Source organism: Pinus tabuliformis, chromosome 5_1 (assembly GCF_031772625.1).
Source record: "Pinus tabuliformis cultivar Carrire ecotype Pingquan chromosome 5_1, CPIR1, whole genome shotgun sequence".
Lineage (NCBI taxonomy): Eukaryota > Viridiplantae > Streptophyta > Pinopsida > Pinales > Pinaceae > Pinus > Pinus tabuliformis.
This window is the reverse complement of record NC_142305.1, coordinates 522,109,468-522,127,160: the sequence shown is the minus strand read 5'-3', so window position 1 is coordinate 522,127,160 and position 17,693 is coordinate 522,109,468. Positions and strand designations below refer to the sequence as shown.

The window sequence follows — 17,693 nt, the reverse complement described above, 5'->3', positions numbered from 1 at the left end:
TGCTCCTACTCGCACTACCACTGTCAATACTACATCTGCAATGCAACTTTCTCCAACTACTACTGCTACTACAACAACAATGGAAAATCATCCCAAATTCCTAAAATGGTGTTCAGTATGATACATCTCGTTGCTAGAGTTATGACTGCTGCTACTCTCTACGCTGACCCTTTAAAGCTTCTACACTGTTGATGACTTCTTCTCTGTGCCAACTGCACTGCTGCCTAGGAAATATTTCCCTTCAGATATTATCCCTGCCCTTCACTGTAAAATATCACTATTGAAAATCTCTTTGGTAACTGCTCTGCTTCAGAAAATCGAACCTTTGATCTTCTCTAGTGTATTCTCCAAGTGCCCCTCAAGCCTCTTCTTATATCTTTCTGTTGGACAACCAATGGCCCAGATTAACTTATAATTAATGCATTATATCATTTTGTCTTGATCCTCATCTTCTTCTAGAAGTTTCACCCACAGTTATATTAATACCCTTTAATTATTTTAATTTCCTAAGTTTAGACTTAGGGTCCCATTAAAAATAATTAATTATTTTAATAAAACTGCCTCAGGATGGAATTTCCCAAAACAATTTTTGGGTATTGGAGAATGCATGTGTCTAAGCCTCCTTGCAAATTTTGAGAGTTCGAGCACATCCTCTGCTACCATAAATAAAAAAACTATTTGGTGAAGTCTCGATGAGAGCAGAAATAGATCATCGATGATATCTACTATAAAGGAGAATTTTCAAAAACAGATTATGATGGACCGAAATAGTGAATAAATTTTCATATTTGAACAATAGGAAGATAAAGAGCAAGATGTTTTCTTCAGAGCCAATGATGGGTTTTTGTGTGAAAAACCTAAAATTGATCTTGAAAATAAAGTTTGTTGTGAGTAGATTATGGAAGAGGAAGTATTTGTGGGTTTGAGGAAAGATGAGCATGAGAAAGTGATATAGATACAAGTCCATGAGGCGTAAAATGAGATAGTGGAGCATAAATGAGTGGAAGAAAGGAAGGAAGGACAAATGAATATGAAGACAACTTCCTTCCAAATTTTCCTGGGAGTTATATACATGGAAATGATATTGATGGCTAAGGATGGGCCTCATAAGCCTAATGAACATTTTTTTTTCTTTACTGTGTTTGTTTCATGTGCAATTGAAATCAAAGAAGATGGGAAGCGATTGAAGATAAAAGTTGAATAACTAACTCATGAAAATATGTCAGTTATGTAGATAAAATTATTATGCTTTACTCAAATTCAAGAAGAAATTAACATTCCAAATCAAAACACCAGAGTACAATTAAGAAGCAAACTAGGTCTACATATAACACATAAACCTTGGGATCTAGGAGGAAAATAATTGAAAATAACAACTTATGCACTTGAATGATTTCAAATGAAGGCAACATTAATGAAAAATTTATGGACAAGGGTCCATGAATAATTTTGTTCCCTAGGAGTAGCATCCTAATGAAATGTGTATTTAATTTTCTAAATATAAGAAATTTTAGAGAATTCAATATTTTGTATATTTTTAGAAAATACTAGACTATGTAAAGGTTAGAAACAATTTGTTTTAGGAAGAAGTTATGATATGTTCCTAAAATCAAGAGGCTTTCTCTCAACTTCCTCCAAAAATAAAGAGGAGGAATTATCTCTTAAGAAATTCTAGATATTTTCTTCTCTAAGTATAAATAGGAATCTAATGTATTTATTGGTCCAAGCAAGAAGGGGCAAATGTTCCAAACTCCATGAATAATTTTTTTTGTTGTTTTGTTTCGGCTATATCATTTAGTTTTGGTTCATGTGTAGCTTTTATTTTGGCACTCTTACATCAACTAATCACTACTAGAAAGTTATCACCTCATAGAATGTAGTGAGAACTTCCGGGAACATTTTCCTTAAGGTCAAAGACCCAAAATTCCATTCTTTGACCTTAAACCAAATGATTATCAATTCTAACCTATTTATGCGATTTTTAGCATTTTTTCTAAAGTGTTCCTTCTTGGTCCCAAAATTTATCTTATGTACTCTAAAGCGTTAATAAATTCATATAAAAACTATGTACATCTATTTTAAACCAATGTTCTAAAATTTTACACATGCAACATCCACTCATTTAAAATAATAAATTAACCCTAAGTTTTATTGTTGCTAGATGAATATATATTAATGATCCATTTTTATAGTGATCATGTTAACGAACAATAAAAAATAGGAATAATTAAGAATTAGCATGTAGGAGACCTCTTGCATTGAAACAATATATTATCTCCCACATCTTTCACCTATTTTCCCATAAAATGGAACCATAAAATGATTTCACAACCAGAGTTTTATATATTTAAAACATGCAATGGTAATATCCCCTTAATGGTGTTTTTAATGCATATACACTTATGCAAGCTACACCAGTATGTTCCTCGAGTCATCAATATTAATTTACCTTGTTGTATTCATTATTGATGTAGCTTTCCCAGGTCATAACCAGAATGAGGGAACCTAACAAGTATGTTGTTGGCACGACAATGACAATAGGGAAAAGACCTTAGGTTCAGGCACAAGGGGCCAACAAGACTCTGCAATAGTCTAGGACAATGCTAGGATTTTCACCTTACCCAGAAAGGCAATGAATCTCACCCGAGACGTGTCACGGCTAAAATTAGATGAGGTAAAATAAAATATCAAGGAATTTAAAACCAACATATATCAATACCTTACAATAATCAACCATCTACACTATCCAATCATACTATTCTACTCATATTATTACGAGAAACCATCTATCTTATAATCATTAATTAAAAGTTTGAAATCACCCACATAAAGCACATCAACACATTATAGATCGCAAGTTGATTCTTTCCTTAACTTGAACATAAAAGAGTAAATAACAGGTTACAAAAGAATCAAAGCTGGATCATCAAATACATAAAGAACATAACCAAATACAAAAGAATTTTATGCGAGTGATGGGACCCCAAAGTCTAAAACCGCCATTTTCTTCGGAGACAAGGAACGCACTACGTGAGAGTTAATATCAATCTATGTTTTGATAGAGATATTCTTAATTACTTTTTTATTAATTAATCACAACTCTCAGCTGGCTTCCCTCCATTGAGTATTGTTTATCGAGATTTTATAATCGCTACAACTCATTGCTAGCTTCCCAGAATTGTTATTTCACTTTGAGGATTCGTTGTGGAGTTGTCATTATCATGTTATTGGAGCATCATAGCAGCACTCTATTTTTTTTTTCAAATGGTTTATGTAAATAGGATGGCATGGGATAAGAATTTAATTAATTTTCAATTTCCATTATTCATTTTTTTTAATGTTGAATTTAATTTAATTTAATTATTATTAATTGTTATAATATAGATTAAATGATGTAATAAATTATTTTATATATTTGAAAGATTTTATAATTTTTTTTAATTTATATAAGTAATTTAGAAATAGTTTTATTTTTGTAAAATTTATTATCAACTCATTTTCACCAATCACATGTTACAATGTTACAAGTACGTTTCAATTTGTGCAAAAAATCCAAAACCTTTATATTTGTTAACAATTGGTATTTTTTCAATCAATATTTCTTTAATTTCTTAAACACTTATTTTAGCTATACAACATGCTTTTATTGAGTATAATAAAATATCAAAAAGTTAATAAGTATATGATGACAAATGAATCTATGGAAGCTCAGAGGGTTAATTTAATTGGTCGAGTTCTCATTGTTAAAGCACCTCACTAATGGGAGGTCACGAGGTCAATTCTTCTCGATGCCCTTGGGGTTAGGTTCTACTAATAAGCCAACAAGATGTGTTCCCTGTGGATTTCCCCAGATATTTCCGCAAAAAAAAAGAACAAATGAATCTATGAATGAGCATAACACACCAGCTTAGATCCATCTTAAATCCGAATCTACCAAGCATCAAGTGGGATCAAGTACATAGTTAGTGGATTGAGATGGATCGAGCCTAGTAATCTTGCATTCCATAATGGATTTGCTCAATCCTTTAAATAGACTCCATCATAAAAAATGCCATGGACAAACGATAATTTTATACTTTAATTTAACTTTATAATTTTAAAGTTAAAATTATAATTCATAATTCATAATTTCATATTTTTTATTTTTTAAATTTTAATTATATTTTCCCCTCTTACTCTTTTATTTTATTTTTAACCAACTCAAAATATTTATGTTGAAATTACAACATCACTACCATACTAGGCTAGAGACAGTCTCTTCTGCAATTATTTGTTAAATGCATAAAGTTATTTGGTGCACACATCTCTTTCCTTGTAGTGGACTTTATGATATTCATATTTCATATCCAACATGGTGAGGTACCTCAGATATTGCAATTAATCTAATAATTCATTTATTTGGGTAAGGATACTAATTCTTGATTGTGATCTCATTGAAAGCTTTATAGTCAATTCACATTCTCTAAGTCTCATCCCTATTTGTAACTAAAATAACTAAGGAATCACATAATAAGGTACTTGGTCTTATGACTCCTTCAATAATTTCTGTAATCAGTTCTTCACCTTGTTTCTCCCTGATATGGATTGGGTTGTATTGTACTATGTTTAATAAAGGAGAATATGGTAGTAACTTTATCTCGATTGCAATACTTATTTGTATGCATATAAAATATTAACAACTAGTACCTATATTCTTTGGTACATCTTCCTAGTGCTTCCTTCACAACCACTAACTGGAAATGTCATTGATTATGTCATAAGAAGAGAACTACATGCTTCTTATTTGAGCTAATCAATCTCTTAACTTAGAGGGAATGCTGGACAGTTGGCATTGTCTGTTTGGCTAGTGGCAGTAAGTGTGTTAGCATTGATGTCAATAGTCATGCTTGGACATCAAATTTGGCAGTTGGCATTACCTGACAGTTAGGCAAGACACCACTGATGTCCACTGGGCTAGTTGTGATAGCATAAGGTGTTAGCATTGATGTGCTTAGTGTATCAAGCTTAGGGGAGTCCTATGTTTGTTGTAGTCTTTGGTAGGGAATCACCATAGTAGAAAGCTTATTGGAAAACCATAAAATGATGACTATGGTGGTTGGGAGTCTCAAACTTTGAAGGATATTTTTTCTCAAGAGATCAACTTAGGTACTCTCTAAGATAGCACAACTAGTTAGTGTTTAGAAAGATATTTCCAATGATATATGGAAGCCCAATAATGAATCTCAGGATCAAAAGTTATTGATAGTCAAAGTAAGGGTCTTCAAGTCCTCAGGAGGAGGCTGAATTTCGGATGCAGGGAAGCAAGCCGAATTTCAGAACCATGGGACCTGAGGATGTCAGAAAATTAGAATGTCAAAGTCTCAGTCAATCGGAGCAAGCTAAATATTAGAGCAGGCTAAATTTTAGAAAGACGTCGAATTTCGGACCCTGAACCTTAGAACCTTGAAACTAGGGAAGGTAGGAATATCAGAGCCTAGAGATTTTAGATTTTTGGGATTTCGTAACTTCTTGTTAATTAAATTATTTTAAAAGTGCTGAGAGTTGCAGGGAACAAAGATTACAAAGGAATTAGTTGCAAAAACAAAGGACTGAGGGACCCTTTCTCTCTCCTCAGACAGGACATGTGGCAACAAGTGATTGGCCCTTGGGAACTGACAGTGGCAGATGACCTCAACATGATGTGGAAATATAGAGGACACATGGTAGTCAAATTTAACATTATTGGGTGGCCTAATGGGGCAAATATCAATCACACATGTCACCACTATGGAGACACCACGTGGATTTAATGAGAAAAGCATGACATCATCTCAGAGGTCGGGATTTTGTAACTCCTCTATAATTGAGTTTTGAAAAAGTCCCGATACTAGGGAGCTTTGATGCTATTGGCATTTGGTTGTGGAGACCCAAAGAACCAAGAGCGTAGAGAAGTCTTAGCACCTAAGTGCTATGGATCATATCAGAGGTTGGAGATTTTAGAACTCCACTATAAATGCATTTTGAGAAAAGTTTTGATGCCTGGGAGCTCTGATGTGTTTGGCACTTGCTCGTGAAATCCCAAAGAACCAAGAGAAAAGAGCGATAACATAAGGAGATAAGCCCTCAGTAGGATCTTGAAGGGCTTAGCACCTAAGTACTATGTCGGCGGTCATGACACCTCATCTTATGTTGAAAAAAAATAGGGGGTGAAGCAAAAGGGGTTAAAGGCTTTGGATTTCAAGATTTCAGGATCTTACAGTTTTCTAACATTTCACCTTAATAAATTTGTGACATGGGAAGCCATGAAATTGTAGCATAGAGGTGTAAAATTCATCAGTCATGGCACATGGTCCTATGGTGTAAAACAATAAGGGGCAAAGCAAAAGGGGCTAAATGCCAATCAAAAGCTCATGATTTCGTAATGTCACTTTAATAAAATTTATGAAATGAGAGGCTCTGATATTGCAACACAAAGGTGTATGAAGGATGAATGAATTGACAACTAAGATTAAATGCATTCAAGAGACCTTATTGCTGGAATAAATTGCAACTATCAAGTTTTCTATGGCAAGGGTGATGAGGACCACAATTTTCAAAGAAAAGTGTCGAGCCTATCTCGAAGTTGAAATAAGCTACCTCTAATCTCCCCTGCACACCTCATTAAATTAAATGAAGAATAGAGGATCCATGTTGAAGTACCTGTCAAGATATGTGAGCCATGAATAAGAATGGAGAGCCTTGCTGGAGTGTGCAGGTTCACCGAGAATTTATTTCTCAGCATGGAAACTCTCTGGAGCCCATTCCCAATTTTTAATGTGGCTAAAGAGATCAAGAAGTTTGATGCAACAATAGCATGGGCAACCATGCAGGAGTACTCTTGGGAAGCATGAATGGAAGGGTAATGGTCAACAGAGAGAGAGAATTGTTCCTAGTAGTTGAGATGAACAAAACAAAGGAAGAGAGTTGAGAAAAATGGGAGAATGCAATATTATGGTGTGAGTTGAAGAGAGTGGAGCTATGTATGTAAAAGTTGAGAAAATGGCCCAAGTGTTGAACTGAGGTAGAGTGTTGTAGAGAGCTGTGATTAAGAGCTAAAGAAGTGGCAAGGAGCACAGTTCGAGGAGAACTGCAATGGATCATATTTGTATTTCTCTATGTTTATATTTTCCCCTGTTTTCAGTTTGAAAATTGTATGAAAGGTAGAACAGTGGCTAGAGCAGAAGGTGGCCTGCATTCATAAAAGTTTGGTGCCTCTTGGCAAGTAGGTGCTTGCTATATTATGGGGGCTGGTGCCTCCTATGATTGGGTTCTCATAAACAAATTGATGTAATTAATTAGGTGCTTAATTCACATCATAACAACAAACAAATTGGTGGCTTTTTCGCTTTGGGTTTCGATGTAAAAATACATGTGACAATATGTGTATGTTGATCATGTGATGGATTGTATGTACATGTGAATGCCTTATCTTGCCGATTATTTGTATTATGTATGAAAGCTCTCACGAGCAACTTATTGTAGTGAAAAGAGTTAAATACTTATACCTTAAATTTGAAAGAACTTCACTATTACTAATTCACCCCCCACTAGTAATTCCTTATTCCAATAGGGAACTCATGAAATACATCATAGCCTTCCCCTTATGTGCATTACTGATAAATAAATGTTTACAACCCTTGACAATGAAGTATTTTTTCCCTTATAATGAAAATTTCATGCCTCTTATACCTATTGGGACTACTACACATTACATTGCAAGGATTAAGGCATAATTCATTGACTTATGAATAATATTAAAAACTAATAAAAACTGAAATTATGAGAGACATGATCCATGGCGGAAAATGAATAAAGCCTTAACGTATATTGTATCTCACTCACACAAAAAATGATAATCATACAATATATAAATACATCAAGAGTATGTCTCAAGATAATGTGTCTATCTTGAACACAATCACTTTGGTTGAGTAAATATCCCAACCACACACCAGTCTAGGATCCTAACTAGTTGGAGAGAATATCTCAACCAACTAGACTTAAAAAAACTCCCAAGTTTGAGGAGCTAACTCATTCTAGAATAAACAAGTAGGAATTGAATCCAAGTTTTATAATTTTAATTATTTTGGATATTTTGGACTTATTGATTGTTTTATGTGAGAGTGAGGCTAACATTCCCCCCATAAATCATAATTCCAAAGTAAGAACTTGGTACCATCTCCAAGTCTTCATGTTGTAACTACTGAGTTCATCCTCAATGAAGAACTACCTGAAAAACTGCCAAAACTGGATGTCGAAAAACTCCAATATGAAGAGAGCACACTGAGAGAAATGAATTAGCTGCAAATCTGATACAACTCTGAAAATTCTTGAAAACTCCATCAAATTCCAAGCTGCAATGTGAAAGGATCCATCTGTCTTTTGCTTGGTCCAATGACCATCAAAGTGAACAAAAGAATGTCCACAAATGCTCTCAATCAGCATCTCAATCGCTTGTCCACTGAGAAAATTTCGATGACGCCCACTAGCATATTTGTTGAAGTTTAGAATCCCAATCGCTTGTCCACTGATTTTTTTTTTATGACGCCCATTCGCATATTTGTTGAAGTTGAGATTCCCAATCACTTTCCCACTGGAAAATTTGACGATGCCCACTGGAAAATTTGTTGATTTTGTCGAAACTTTTAGTCTGACAATCATATCCAATTCCATTATCATTTGCCCCCTTTTTCAGAAGGAGAGACAATCATCTACATTTAATTTTTGAGCTCCCCCCCTTAAGGTGTAGGAGAGTCTCTAATTCTTCAAGAAACTTTATCTCTACCTCTGTCTTAAGTAGATTGTAGGACTTATGCAGTTTTTTCATTTCTAGATTCCATCTCCAAGGGTTTATCCATCCATAATTAACTGTCACTTTAGTCTTCTTTGGCATTAGATATTTCTCTGATAAACGATTTGTCTTCCCATAATGAATACAAGGATGGATGTTGAAACATTTACTCTCCATATAACCATTTCTCTTACAATGGTTACACATAACATGGTTCTGGGTATTTTCTAGAAAACCTACACTTACAAACTAAACTAGTTTTGAGAAATATGGAACGTAAAAAGTGTTTTCTTTGTTTTATCCCAAGCCATGTCGATCTTTGTTGAAATAAATTTCTTCCCAAGGTCTGGTCACCTTCTTTGAAATATCATTTTCTTGTTGTTCTTCATACCTGCTACTGTTGTTGATATTATATGCTTGATTCATTTCATCTGTATCACACTAGGCATCAATCATCTCTATTAACAATTCATCTATATCACCTGTTGCATCAAACTTTTCAATTAGATCTTCAATACTACTAGTTTCATCATTTAGTAGCACAACTTGGTGGATGAGATCATCTGTGTCAGAACTTTCATCAATCTATTGGATTAGATCATTTGTGTCACAACCTTCATCAATCTGGTGGATTATATCATTTGTGTCACAACTTTCATCAACATGCTGAATGAGGTCATTTGTTTCACAAATTGCATTTGTTGTTTGGATGGGGTCTTCTCTGTCACATATTGCATCTATATTTTTTGTACATCTTGCATCAAGTAGATCTTGTTTTTCACTTAATTTTATATGGAGTGCATTAATGAGTTGTTCTTTCATATCTAGTTCATTTTGAAGATCTTTTGTTGCTTCTAATGTGATAGTCATTTGATTAATTATGTCTTGATTTGGCTTTAACTTCCATACAAGTACTTTGATTTTCATGTGTAATTCATCATTACTTTCAATTCTTTAATTTCTAGCTCCGCACTTTGAAGACATTTTCCTCCTTTACCCATTTTGGTCTTTAACATGCTCACTTGTACTCACTCACCTCATTATCACACTCACTTGCTTTCATGCTCGCTTGATTTTTTCTTCAATAGGATGAGGGTGTCAGATACCACTGAAAATGCACCCAATAAAATTTTTACAATGATTTAATGACTTGACTTACTCACTTGAAAAATGACAATGATTGACTCACTTGACTTAATTGACCCCTATCAATTTTGAGTTAATGATTCAAGGCTTGGGTGTCGGGTTCAACCGAGAATGCACCCGATACAACTCAAAATACCAAAATTTGATGCAGTATACCAAACTAAAATTCTTACATTTCAAGACTTGTGAGCAATGCTTTATGACCTTGATACTTGACATGGACTCAAACTTCACTCATGAAAAAAAATAAAAAATTCCCTAAACTTTGGACTCATTTCACACAAAATACTACACCTTATCACTCCATTACAATATGACTCCAAAAATAATTTTTACATGTCATCAAGGGATATAAGACATTTTATTACTTTTATGAAAAGTAAAAAAATATATTTTCAAAATCTTATGTCAAAAAATGTGCATTAGGTGTCACTTTAAGCATACCTTGAAGAGAAATTGCATGAATAACGAAGAAGGATTTTTCTTGCCCAAATATATGTAGGAGGGAGAGCATTGAATAATAAATACGTTGCGTGGACCTAAAGTTACTGGCCTTGGGATTTTGTCAATGTACGTGGAGCAAAATAATTCTTGGGGACCTCCTCCATGTATTGGGCTAAGCGATTTGCTGAATGGGCAATAACATTATACAGAGCTGAACATGAATGGCTAAAATCCATGGAATCTGGTCAATTTAATAGTTGCAATAACCCCATCCAACATTATGTAGAGAATGACATTACAGAACATTATTGGAATATGGTTCATGACCACTCTAAATGTCCTAAGAATAAGCAAATTTTGACGTGAATCAGTTCAAAGTAGCTCCAAACAAATATAGCGTTGCAGTAAAATTTTACCTAACCTAACATCTTAGACCCAATTCCAAAAAATTGTCTACATGATCAAATGCCATTGCTGAAAATATGAAGTAAATGGGCACTTCTCAAGCTATAACCTTAACAATTGCTACAAGTATGGCCTAAATCCACCCTATAACGAGCCCAATTCTCATTCACCCTCTCTTTCTCAAAACGAAAGCCCTCTCTTTTGTAGAATATGAAATGACTTATTTCCAGTCAACTGATAAGCCAACAATACTATGAAGAAAAATACATATAAAACAAATAAAACACAGTTACTGTGTGAGCTAAAAACTGCTACAAATCTCATATATTAATTTAACCATTAACTACATTCTTAAATAGTAAAATTATTACTAAAATGTTTATCAATCAAATCTTAAATAAATCTACTGGCATTACAGCTAATTTCCAACACTACTACAACTAATTTCCAGCACTGACCACCCTAACAATTTGTTGCCTTAATTTTGCAAAGAACACAAAATAACAATTTACATAACTAATTAAGCATTATTCCCAACACTCCCCCTTAATGATTAATGAGGATTTACTATCTTATCTCGTAGTGCCAAAAACTAATATTTTGCAACTGCTTTGGTGAAGATATCTGCTAGTTGATGCTGAGTATTTATATGCTTCAATTCAATATCCTTATTCTGCACCAAATCTCTAATAAAGTGATATTTCAGGTCAAAATGCTATGTCCTGCTGTGATGAACTGGATTCTTTGCTAACTTGATGGCATTTACATTATCACAATAAATTATTGTAGGCTGAATTTGTTTTTCTCCAATTTCTTCCAAAATTTTTCTGAGCCAAAGAGCTTGTGTACCTGCCGAGGTAACTGCAACATACTCCACTTCTGTGGATGAGAGGGCAACAATGCTTTGCTTTTTTGAGCTCCATGTAATCAAATGAGAACCAAAAGAGAAACAATTTCTAGATGTGGACTTATGGTCATCAAGACTACCTCCCCAATCTGAATCACTAAATCCAATAAGATTGAACTTTTCAGAAGAGTAGTAATGAATACCAAAATTTAGAGTGCATTTCACATACCTTAAAATCCTCTTGGCTACCTTCATATGTATTTAAGATGGATTTGTCATATACCTTGAAACAAGTGAAATTGAATATGTAATATCAGGCCTTGTGTGGGTTAGAAATATCAAGCTCCCCACAATACTTCTGTAAGTTTTCTCATCAACTAAATCAGCATCATCATCTCTACATAACACCTCTCCATGAGCACTTGGATTAGGGGATGGATTACAATCAATCATATCAAATTTATTTAGCATATCCTATGTATACTTTGTCTGACAAATGAAAATCTCATCCTTACTTTGATAAACCTCCATTCCTAGAAAATATTTCATGATGCCTAGATCTTTCATCTCAAATTCATTCATCATAGCAACTTTGAATTTATCATTCATCTTAGAACTACTACCCATATACAATAGATCATCAACATACAAACTTATGATTAGAATATCAATACCTTCTTGTTTGTAGTAAAGGGTAGGATCACTCTTACTTCTTTGGAAGCCATTTTCCTGAAAGTATCCATCAATCCTTGCATACCACGCTCTTGGTGCTTGCTTGAGACCATACAAAGCCTTCTTCAACTTGTAGACATTATTCTCCTTTCCTTCCACTTCAAAGCCTTGTGGTTGCTCCACATATACTTCCTCTTCTAAGTACCCATTCAAGAAGGCACTTTTCACGTCCATATGATGTATGCTCCACTTTTTCTGAGCAGCTAATGAAATCAACATTCTAATGGTCTTCTGTCTTGCTATTGGTGCAAATGTCTCTTCATAATCAATTCCATACTTCTGTGTGAATCCTTTAGCAACTAATCTTGCTTTGTGTCTTTCAACACTCCCATCACTGTTATATTTAGTCTTATAGACCCATTTGGTGCCAATATTTTTCTTGTCATGTGGAAGCTCTGTCAACTTCCAAGTGTCATTCCTTTGTATGGAATCCATCTCTTCTTACATGGCTTGCATCCAAACCCCATTAGTACATGCATCTTCAAAACATGATGGTTCAAATTTAGCCTTGGCTAATAAAGCAAAATTGACTATCTCACCTATTGGGCTTTCTTCATGTGCTTGATTTTCACTCCTCTGATAAATATCACTCAATCTTCTTACCTTCCTTGTAGAACTTGGAGAAGAAGTTGGACTTGAACTTGATGTTGAAGAAATTGATGAAGGGTTGCTTGGTGGAGTTAAGCCACTAGTTATAGAAACATTAGTTGGCTGCTCATGATCATTATCAACAATTATATCATCATTCAAAACAGATTTTGTCTTCTCAACATGGCCTTTTTGATGACCATAAACTCCCCCTTCATCAAAAATTACATCTTTTGAGACAATAAGCTTGTTATTTAGAGGATTATACAATTTATAAGCCTTTATTGTCTCACTATACCCAATAAAAATACATAACTCACTCTTTGCATCTAACTTTTTTCTATTTTGATCAGGTACATGCACATAAGCCAAACAACCAAAAACTTTGAAATGATTAACCTTAGGCCCTTTTCCATACCAAGCTTCATAAGGAGTCATCTTTTCGAGTGCACTGGTTGGGCTACAATTGAGAATGTATATTGATGTAGCAACTGCATCTCCCCAATAAGATTTGCTCAATCCCTTAGTTTGTAGCATGCATCTTGCCATTTCAACCACAGTACGATTTTTTCTTTTAGCTATGCCATTCTGTTGGGGTGTGTATGCTGTAGTATGCTGCCTCCTGATGCCATTCATATCACAATAACTCTGGAAATATTTTGAGCAGAATTCTCCTCCACGGTCAGTCCGCAAACATTTGATCTTGCACCCTCTCTCATTTTCTACAAGGGCTTTGAACTTCTTGAATGTATCCAAGGCTTCACTTTTGGCCTTCAAAAAATATACCCAACAATTTCGTGAGTAATGATCAATAAAAGTGATGAAATATGATGACTTACCCAAACTCTTAGTCTGCATAGGACCACATATGTCTGAATGAACAAGCTGAAGTGGGTGATGAGCCCTCCATGCAGTTCCCTTTGGAAACCTTTCCCTTGCATGCTTTCCTTTAGCACATCCTTCACAAACCTCCTTATGCTCTTCTACCTTGGGCAAACCAGAAACTAATGCATGTGAGGTTAGAAACTTCAAACTGTGAAAATTTAAATGCCCATACCTGAGATGCCATAACCAACTTGAGTCCTCATAAGCCATATTTGCAAGATTGTTGTTATGTTCATCAAACCTCAAGGGAAACATCCTATTTCTTGTCATAGGCACAACAGTGATCACCCTATTTCCCTTATTCTTATCATAGATAGTACATGTCTTATTTTCAAAGACTACTTTATAATTTTTCTCACATAGCTGCCCAACACTCAACAAATTATGCTTCAATTGTGGAGTATAATAAATGTCATGAATACTCTTTAGAACTTCTTTTGTTTGGACCTCCATAGCTCCTTTGGCAGCAACCTCCAATGATTTATCATCACCAAGCTGGATCTTGGATTTGAAACTTCCATCCTTTGCTGAAAACAATTTCTCATTCCCTGTCATATTGTTAGAGCATCCAGAATCTAGGTACCAAACTTCTTTACTAGCATTTTCACCTTTGGCATAAGATAAAAATAAGTGATCTGGAGGATACTCACCACTTTCTTGAGCATAATTAGCATTTTTACCTTCTTTCAATCTGCATTCTCTTTCAAAGTGTCCATACCTGTTACAATAGTAACATTGAACATTTCTCTTATCAAATCTACCTCTACCTCTTCCTCTGAAACTACCTCTTCCACTTGAGCCACCTCTTCCTCTACCTCTTGAAAATTTTTGGCTTTGCCATTTACCTTGACCTTGATTGCTTTTGGTATCGCTGCTACTTGCATCTTCATTCTTTGTAATTTGTAATTTCGAGGAAAAAGCTTTCTCTACACCTTCAAAAGTTTCCTTCAATCTTTCTTCATGAGACATCAAAGATCCAACCAATTCATCAAACTGTAGTTTTGTCAAATCCTTACTTTCTTCCATGATTATTGCAACATGATTCCATCTATGTGTTAAAGATCTCAATACTTTTTTAATTAAAGCTTCATTACTTAAAGTTTCTCCAAGTGTAGCCATTTTATTGACCACATCGTTGACTCTCACACAATAGTCACTCACACTTTCAGCTTCTTGCATCTTCAAATTCTCGAACTCTCGCTTCAATGTCTGAAGCTTGACCACCTTAACTTGATCACTACCTTGGTAAGCTTCTTGTAGAGTCTCCCAGGCAGCTTTGGCAGTTTTTGCTCCTGATATTCTTGGAAATAAGCTCTTATCAAGATTTATCTGAATGTGAAACAAAGCTTGAGCATTCTTCTTCCTTGCTTCCTTTCTTTTTGTTCTTTCATTGGCTGTAAGGGCATTCCAATCAGCTATCTCTTCATATCCTGATTCAACAATCTCCCACAAATATTTTCCAATCAAAAAGGTTAGCATCTTAATGCACCAATAATTACAATCGTTCCCATCAAATTCTGGAACTAGCACCTGGTTAGAATTCGACATGATTAACTTTGGTGAAATTCCAACAATACAACTTTAGCCCAAAATAATTTTACCTACTTTGATACCACTTGTAGAATATGAAATGACTTATTTCCAGCCAACTGATAAGCCAACAATACTATGAAGAAAAATACAGATAAAAAAAATAAAACAAATAAAACACAGTCACTGTGTGAGCTAAAAACTGCTGCAAATCTCATGTATTAATTGAACCATTAACTACATTCTTAAATAGTAAAATTATTACCAAAATGTTTATCAATCAAATATGAAATAAATCTACTGACATTACAGCTAATTTCCAGCATTACTGACCACCCTAACAATTTGTTGCCTTAATTTTGCAGAGGACACAAAATAGCAATTTACATAACTAATTAAACATTATTCCCAACATCTTTCTCAAAAAAAAGTACTATATTAAACGATATTTGTTGAAGAAGAAAGAAAAGTTGCATAGGGTTTGAAGAAAATACACAACCTAACACACATTCGTTGGGATTCGAAAGTGGAAAATCTTAGCAAATGACTGGCAATGGCGGACACTCCTAGACGAAGGTATTCACGTTCTCCTTCACCGAATAGCATGTATTCACGATCTCATTCTCGTTCTAGGTTGACATCTCAGACTTGACCCGTGTATCGGTCTCGTAGTCCTGTGAGGAGGTATATTGATTCAAGGGGTGATGTGAGTAACCCTGGGAATAACATATGTCACTGGACTCTCCTCTCGTGTTGTTGAGGCTAATCTCGAAGAACTCTTTTCCGAAGAACTATTTTCCCAAGAAGGCAACGGAGTTGATTGTTGTATTGTGGTCGATCCAAGATCTTGTGGATTAAGAGGCTTTGGATTGGATTTGTGACCATCGATACTTTCTAGAATGTCAATCGTTGTTTCAAGTACTTGAGCAGATCTAAGTAGAAGGATGTATCATCACAGTTGAGAAGGCAAAGCGAAAACAAGCAAGGAAAACAACATCTGGTTCTTACCTTGGTGTACGGGCCATGGTTCGATCACCATCCTGTGGGCGACACAAAGACAACCACAACTCACGTCGATCACCTCAATCTTCACCATATCACGAAATTATCCATACACCAACCACAATATACTGCTCTGCTGGGGAAGCTGAGGAACAGCAACACACTAGTTTTTTTGGGAAAGCTTCACTGCACAAACAACTCCAGCTCCAGCTCCATCTCTTCGAGCCATGAAGAAGGAGGATTGCGATGAATTCAAAAAATATTGTTCTGCGAATAGGGATGTATCAAGTTGGATTCACTAAGCTGTTTCTGCGTGCATTTGAAGCTAGTGGACAGTTTAGAAGTCCTAGTCTGATTGAGATTCCCAAGCTACCCCTTTTGAGCAGGACAACTTACATTTGAATCAGTGATAACCCTGATTGTTGTTTCATTATCATTAATACTGCACAGAAAATTGATATTCCAATTGAGGCCCGAATTGTAGATCAGCCCCAGATTCAACTTCCTGAAGTAAATTGAAATCAACCTCTTTGATGGTGCAATTCAGCCTCCATGAATGAACAACTAAAATCGGTCCTCCAACAAATATATGCACTCGCTCTTTAGCAATCAATAAATCGACCTTTTTTGGTTCTTTGGTACCAACAATTCAGCCGATTTCATAAACAAACATTCACAGATAGGCTATCGCTCATTCAATTTGGTCGCTTTGATACCAAATGAAGAATTAAAAAACTAATAAAAATTTGAAATTATGAGAGAGAGGAGCCATGGCTGAAAAGGCATAAATCCTTAATGTATATTGTGTCTTACTCACACAAAAAATGATAATCATACAATATATAAATACATCAAGAGTATGTCTCAAGATAGTGTGTCTATCTTGAAAACAATTACTTTGGTTGAGTAAATATGGCAACCACACACTAATCTAGGAGCCTAACAAGTGGGAAAGAATCTCTCAACCAACTAGACCTAAACAAACTCCCAAGTTTGAGGAATTGGCTCATTCTATAATAAACAAGTAGGAATTTAATCCAAATTAAATAATTTTAATCATTTTGGATATTTTGGACTTATTAATTATTTTATGTGAGAGTGAGGCTAAAACTTAATATAATTCATCAATAAATTTTTTGCTAATAGAAATATCTAAGCTTACATTTATCAATAACATTCAACTCTACATTCTTATACACTCAAAAGGATATGCATGAGATTTTGATCACTTGTCTATAAACCAAGCCTACTTATTGGGTCCTTTGCAATGAGGTCTGCCAATGAACATAGCATCCACCTTCTTCT

At 34.8% G+C, this 17,693-nt stretch overlaps 1 pseudogene; it reads left to right on the top strand.

Annotated features, from left to right (window-relative positions):
- The first annotated feature begins 15,939 nt into the window (after window positions 1-15,939).
- On the top strand, window positions 15,940-16,619 carry LOC149165796 (serine/arginine-rich splicing factor SR45a-like; annotated as a pseudogene).
- The last annotated feature ends 1,074 nt before the right edge of the window (window positions 16,620-17,693 follow it).